This window comes from Odontesthes bonariensis, chromosome 18, assembly GCF_027942865.1.
Source record: "Odontesthes bonariensis isolate fOdoBon6 chromosome 18, fOdoBon6.hap1, whole genome shotgun sequence".
Taxonomy (NCBI): domain Eukaryota; kingdom Metazoa; phylum Chordata; class Actinopteri; order Atheriniformes; family Atherinopsidae; genus Odontesthes; species Odontesthes bonariensis.
The window spans coordinates 18,615,217-18,621,962 of record NC_134523.1 but is presented as its reverse complement, the minus strand read 5'-3'; the positions used below and the strand labels follow the sequence as shown (position 1 = coordinate 18,621,962).

The following is a 6,746-nucleotide window of genomic DNA, read 5'->3' as shown; positions in this document are numbered from 1 at the left end:
ATTGACCAATGATACACAACTAGTTTGCTCCACATCAAACCTTTAAGTGATTTAGATCATTTATACAAACTCCACAGCGTTAGTCCTCTCTGCTGAGTTCAGCTATCTGCAGGTTGTTAACTGTGGCTACCCAGCAGAGAAGCCATATAATGATCAGCAAACTGAAATACATCAGTAGTGATATAATCAGCGTGAGGCCGCAGTCACTGTGACAAGTGGTGGATTGAGACAGCTTGTTAACTCTGCGTGGGTGTGTCTCTCATTACATACAGCATTCCTTGTTTTCTCCATGCTTGTGACTGGCTTCTTCTTGTATAGTTAGCTTATAGCTTTAGCATTGGATAGCATGCGGATGTGGGCCACTTGAGGCAACGATCCGGCACTGTAGGCATTCTTCTGGCCCGGACAAAACAGATGTGAGCCTAAAGTGGCCCATGTAGTAAATGCTACATTTGGGCCAAATATTACAAAAGGGATACGGCCCAGCTTTGGCTGATATATGGCAAGTTAGCAACGACTAAGCCTAAAGCCTAAAGTGGCCCACAAATGAAGAAACATACTTGGCCCACCTTTGTTGAAACATATTTGGGCCAGTTTTGGCAGAAATATGGCAAGTGAGCATCAAGTAATCCGGATGTGAGCCTAAAGTGGCCCACATATAAAGAAACACACTTGGCCCACCTTTGTTGAAACATATTTGGGCCAGTTTTGACCAAAATATGGCAAATAAGAAAAGAGTAATCCGGATGTGAGCCTAAAGTGGTCCACATATAAACTTGGCCCAACTTTGTTGAAACTATGGGTAAAAGTGGGTTTACTGTGAGCTGGGCAAACCCACTCTTATTCCACAAAAAAAACTGCAAGTTTTACCTGAAGAGAAGTTAGACTGTTGTATTTTTTTCACTACCACGCCCCCTTGGTGTGATTTGTTCCAAATTTGCGGGGGAGTTTGGAACACAACCGTTAACATTTGAATCGGTCAACGCCACTCTGATTGGCTGAGGCAGCACTTCATCGTGACCCAGCTACCTTGCAGAAGAAACTGGCCGCATTCAGCCTGCTGGGATCCACAGAAAAGTTGAAGGTAAGTTCGGCTCAGCTTATTTAATTTTATGTGTGAGATGTGTTAGCTTTGTTTCTCTTAAACTATACAAAGCTGCTGTGTCTACAAGTGGCATTGTACCTCTTCAGATAGGGTTAGCTGAAATTGGCTTTAGTTGAAATGTAATTACTTTTCAAAACGACCATAGTGCTGTAAGCTTGATGCTGCGACCAAAATACAGCCACGACGAGTGAGGTTGATGCCATTTTTCAAAAAGAAACACTGCTTGTTCTATGTTCATTAGTATGAGTCTGAAGTTGTTCCCAGACCGCTGGGACTGGAGGGTTTGCTTTCTTTTGTTTTTGCGACCGTGGACTTTCGTTGTGTTAGCTTAGAATGCTATGTTATTGATGCACATGTACGGGAACTTTTTTTCTGTTCGGTTATGATTAAGCAATATCGAAACCTTATCAAAAAACAATCCAATTGAACTGTAACTGTGCAGAGATGTTGAGGACTGTTCTAAAGTAAAGGGTGTATGGTTTGTACATCTGTGGGTAACAACTCCTCATGCACAGCAAAAATGAAGCTCAGTTGGGACATCTCGGGTGAAAAATAAAGAAACTACACTGATTTCACTTACTGAAATTGATTATTTAGTCTAAACAATTTCTCTAAAACTGTGGTACTAATAATGCCTTTTTTTCTCTTTTTCCCTGAGATTACTACTTTGAGTGTCATCGGTGGGGTCGACATTAAAGATGCGGTCTGGAGAATCATGAGATACTGCTGGCCAAGCAGCTCAACTGGCGGGGCGTAAATGGAAAAACGGCTTTCCACAGCCTCCAAATAAAAGATGTCATTACTGGTAAGTGTTAATTGTGTTATATTTCATTGTGATGCGTTTTATGAATGGGTTAGGGTTTTCCTTTTCTTTCATGATTCTGATTAGTTATTAGGGGTGCTGAAATTAATCATAATCGCTTTATCAATATGTGGATGATTATGCATCAGTGTGGTAGCAGACAATATTCTATTCTGTTGCAATATAATGGCATTGATTGTTGATTAATCAATCAGTTCATCAGGTGAAGGGCAGTTTTCCTCCAATTTTAGTAATGGGCTGGTCATGGGCATGGCTAAACTGTTTTCAAACTACATTCATCATTGCTGCCCAACTATGGACAGGATATAGCATGCCATGCATTTCTCACCATTGTGTGTAATCTGTCAAAAACTTTACTGTTTTCTCATTTTTTTAGGAACGGTCAGAAACAACCAACTAACGGCCACTGCCACTGACCAGGAGGTGGAGGCCTACATAAAAAGGTGGCTTCATCTCGCCGGAGACCGGGATGGTGGGAGGAGAGAAGGCGTTCCTCACAGCACGCACGTAAGTCGGCTACGATACCTATTTTGCAATATGTGATGCTGTTCGACAGCAGAAATCAAGATGAAGCTGCCAGCATGTGTGCGGGGTGTATGCAGCTCCTGAGTTTAATTTCAATATCTTCCAAAATATCAAAAGCAAAAAATCACTTTTAACATAAACATGCGTTATTACTGTACCGTATTTTTTGGACCAAAAGGCGCACTGGGTTAAAAGACGCACCATCATCGAGCGTGACTTTTTTCACACACAAGGCGCACGGGGTTATAAGGCGCACTTTCCATGCATGTTTTTCCCAATGAAAATAAACGTTTCAACCCATGTAATATTCATACAGTAATATATTCAGGGTTCTAGCTAGCGCAAACTTGCGTCACGGCCCGCTACGCTATAATTTTGGACCGATACGCTTATTTTCAATACAGCGTAACGGCATTTTGTCTGTATTTATTTGTACAACAACGCCAGATCAATGCCATTTTCGCGATGACAGCCAAGAAACTTGGTTGCGCTGCAGAGACAGCTGTCAGTAGCAAACAACAGGCAGACGAAACAGAGTAATGCTAGGCAGAGGCACTCTCGTAGCCATGGTTACTCACACACGCAGCAGTCGCGCACATACGGGGACTTAGCAGAAATCAAACATGTTAGACAGAGATCGTAGAATTATACAATGAAACATGTCTCACATATGTCAAACTTTATTCTACTACTTTCCACTTTACAATTCGGATAGTTTAAAAATGTAAATATAATCACTCACGTTTCAAGGATCAACTGCCATAAGGCAACAATTGTAAATCCTCTTAATTCCATTTAATGTCATATTAATCCATTTGACTCCCAGCAAACAGCGGGGATGACAGAACAGTCAGATGAAAGAAAAGTCCACCTGCAATAATGAACTGAGGCAAGAATTTCCACGCAATTCATTCGAGATAAAACAGTGTTCATTCCTCCTCCATAAATCCCTGAAACTCTTCATCCTCGGTGTCTGAGTTAAACAGCTGGGCAAGTTCGGCAATGAGCATGGCCCGCTCGCTCTCGTCGTCACCATCCGAGTCAGTGTCGTTGACATTTTGCTGTGCATTGATGATTCCGGCCTTCGCGAAAGCTCATACAACGCAGGGGACCGGTACCTTTGCCCAGGCATCCACAATCCACTGGCAGATGGTGGCGTAACTCGCCCGTCGCTGCCTCCCTGTCTTGGTGAAAGTGTGTTCGCCCTCGGTCATCCAGAGTTCCCACGCAGCTCGCAATTTGGCTTTGAACGATCTGTTGACACCAATGTCTAAAGGTTGGAGTGCTTTGGTCAACCCACCCGGAATAACGGCAAGCACCGAATTCGTTTGCTTCACTTGGGTTTTCACAACATCAGTGAGATGAGCACGCATGGAGTCGAAAATCAACAGTGACGGAATTTGGTGGAAAAAACCACCCGGTCTCTTGACATAGACTTCTCTAAGCCACTCACTCATTTTCTCCTCGTCCATCCAGCCTTTGGGGTTCGCTTTGATGATGACACCGGGCGGAAACTTTTCTTTTGGCAAAGTCTTTCTTTTGAAAATCACCATGGGAGGCAGTTTCTGACCATTAGCATGTACACCCAGGACAACAGTGAATGATGCCTTCTCGTTCCCTGTCGTTCGTACAGACACGGTGCTTGTTCCAGTTCTCTCGACGGTCCGATTCACGGGAATATCAAAGGTGAGTGGGACCTCGTCCATGTTAATCACGTTCTCTGGCGGTATACTCTTCTCTGCAATCTTGTCCTTGCAGTAGCTGCGGAAAATGGTTAGCTTCTCCTCATAATCTTTAGGCAGCTGCTGCGAGACCGTCGTCCGTGTACGGATGGAGAGATTGTGCCTTTTCATGAAACGAAAGCACCAAGAAGGCCCCCCTCGAAAGTCGTTTATCTCCATGTCCTGTGCCAGCGTTGTGGCCTTGAGTCGGACTGTTACGGTAGAGACGCTTCTACCCGCCGCTCTCTGTTCCATAACCCACTGTTCTAGCTTGTCCTCCAACTGTGGCCATCTTGCCTTGTTCCCTCTGAAACTTTTTTGGGTCTTTTTTACTTGACGCAGCTCATTCTCTTGTTTTCTCCATTTCCGGACCATTGATTCATTTATGTTGTATTCTCTCCCCGCAGCTCTATTCCCGTGCTCTAATGCGAAACCGTTCACCAAAAGTTTAAAGCCAGCTTCGTACGCGTGCCTCTTAACAGGTGCCATTGTGTACAGTACACTAACTGTATCCCGCCAAAGAACGCGATAACATTCGGCTCATTTTTCCGAAGTCGTTCTAAAATATTGACAGATGTATGAGTGTAGCGGCCGTTAACTTTTTTTTTTTTTTTTTTTTTTTTTTAACACATTGGATGCACTGGGTTATAAGACGCTCTGTCCATTTTTGACAATATTTTAGTATTTTAAGTGCGCCTTATGGTGCGAAAAATACGGTAACTTAAATGTTAAGGTTAAATGTGAAGTTTGTCTGAGTGTTTGAAGCTGCTTTACTCCAGTTCACATTGCCTGTTACCCAACTTTCATTGTCTGAACAGAATGAGGTTGAGCAAGCAGATATTGGGTTTAGCTTCAGATAAATTGTAATTAAAAACAGACTAGGTTTTGAAGTTTTCTAAGGCATGAACACAATATTATTATAACTTTATATCATTTCACACAGTCTTTTTTGTTTATCCTGATGAGGTTTTGTGTTTTGCAATTCACTGCCACCTTATACTGAATATACTTTACTGAATCAACTAAATTTGTTCTTTTGTGTATTTCTTAAAGGGACGGAAGACGGATTTGGATTTTTGTGGGTTGCCAACTTTTCCCTTTTTTTTTTTTTTTTTTTTTTTTTTCTTTTTTTGCCATTATGTTCTAAAATAAAAAAAATCACACCCACTTCTCGTGTTTGGTCATTTCTTCAGTTTCCTCATCATTGACGCCAAGATGAGTCCCACTGCATGCCACCATTCAAATGGTATCTGGGGTTACCATAATGGCATGTAGCCACAAATTGAGACCATTCTGTGTTTTCATATTTGACATACTATTTTATCATGGTTGTGACTCCCCAAGTGTGCAGGTTAGTCAAGGTCATAGTGTGTAAACCAGTTCTGACCAGAATTAAAGTGTACAGTGGCCCACATCCGGTTGAGTGCTGGTTTATTTTGGCTGACATCTGGCATCGTGATGGCTTGGTTGTGGCCCACTTCTGGCAAACGTGAGTGGACCGCCCAAGTGCCATCATTCCATGCTGTATGTGGGCCGGATGAACATGTCAGGTGTGGGCCGGATATGGGCCAAAAGAGTTTTGCTATCTAGAACAGCCACTGAGCACTGGTGCTCAGTGGCTGTTCTAACGTTTTAGCTTCAGGGCTACAAGCAGTTGTATGACTGAGACAATCCGTCACTGTTTACTTTAAAGACTTCAAGCTGTGCCACATCACAGTGAATACTAGTGAAAGATATGCCTACTGCTTCAGGAGTTTTGCCGCTATCAACTGGTTGAATCCAATGCTTTCATCCTGGTTTTATTCTTCAGAGGATGCCATTGCATATTGAAGAAAGAAATGCTTACTACCCAGCACTCATTACTTGAATAGCTTGTTATTCTGTGCTTAGCAGAGTGTAGTGCAGGCTTGCATGGCAGTTTGCCAGATGCAGCTCAGTGACATTTTTCCCTAGAGGACATACTTATGGGCACACAGATGTGCGACATAGTTGAGAATTATGTGTGACTAGTGTGGAAGATTTACCTGAGGAGAAGCAGGCATGCAATACATTCTTGCACTGAATCAAAAATGACAACTTTTGATGTTTCAGCAGGAAGCTGTGTTAATAAACAGCCTTTTTGCTCCTGTCTTGACTCAAGGCTCCTCACCCACCACCCATTAATACAATTCTTGTGACAATGTGTTTGTGTGCACATGTAAATGTGTACAACATGTGTGCACATATTGAATTTGTGTATAAGAAAAAAATCCAGCACAATATGTCCCATGAAAATGTCCGTAATATAATTCCGGTCTCATAAGATAGAATTTCTTGGATATAAATCAAAGGGAAAATGAGTGCTACAGGTAGAAAACAAATAAATAAAAAATGCATTTAGCACTGCACTTTGAATATTTTCTCTGTGCAGTGAAAACAGGAGAGTACCTGCAGTTTGGAATTTTAAGACTTCATAAAAAATTATTCAACATTTTCTAGTGTTTCAAATGGGTATTGAACCTGAATGGTGGGACAGAGTGTAAAGACGATGAGAAAGAGAGAGAAAAGCTGAGGACAAATTGTACGGTTTCCT

At 42.2% G+C, this 6,746-nt stretch overlaps 1 long non-coding RNA gene across 3 annotated transcripts; it reads left to right on the top strand.

Annotated features, from left to right (window-relative positions):
* The first annotated feature begins 627 nt into the window (after positions 1 to 627).
* LOC142368074 (uncharacterized) lies at positions 628 to 5,272 on the top strand. Of its 3 annotated transcripts, XR_012767244.1 has the most exons (5): positions 628 to 1,084; positions 1,764 to 1,910; positions 2,305 to 2,435; positions 4,087 to 4,139; positions 5,228 to 5,272. It is a non-coding gene; the product is annotated as an uncharacterized LOC142368074 (long non-coding RNA). The 3 variants fall into 3 exon arrangements; XR_012767242.1 differs by having other exon boundaries at positions 628 to 1,910; XR_012767245.1 differs by lacking the exon at positions 4,087 to 4,139 and having other exon boundaries at positions 628 to 1,910; positions 5,228 to 5,264.
* The last annotated feature ends 1,474 nt before the right edge of the window (positions 5,273 to 6,746 follow it).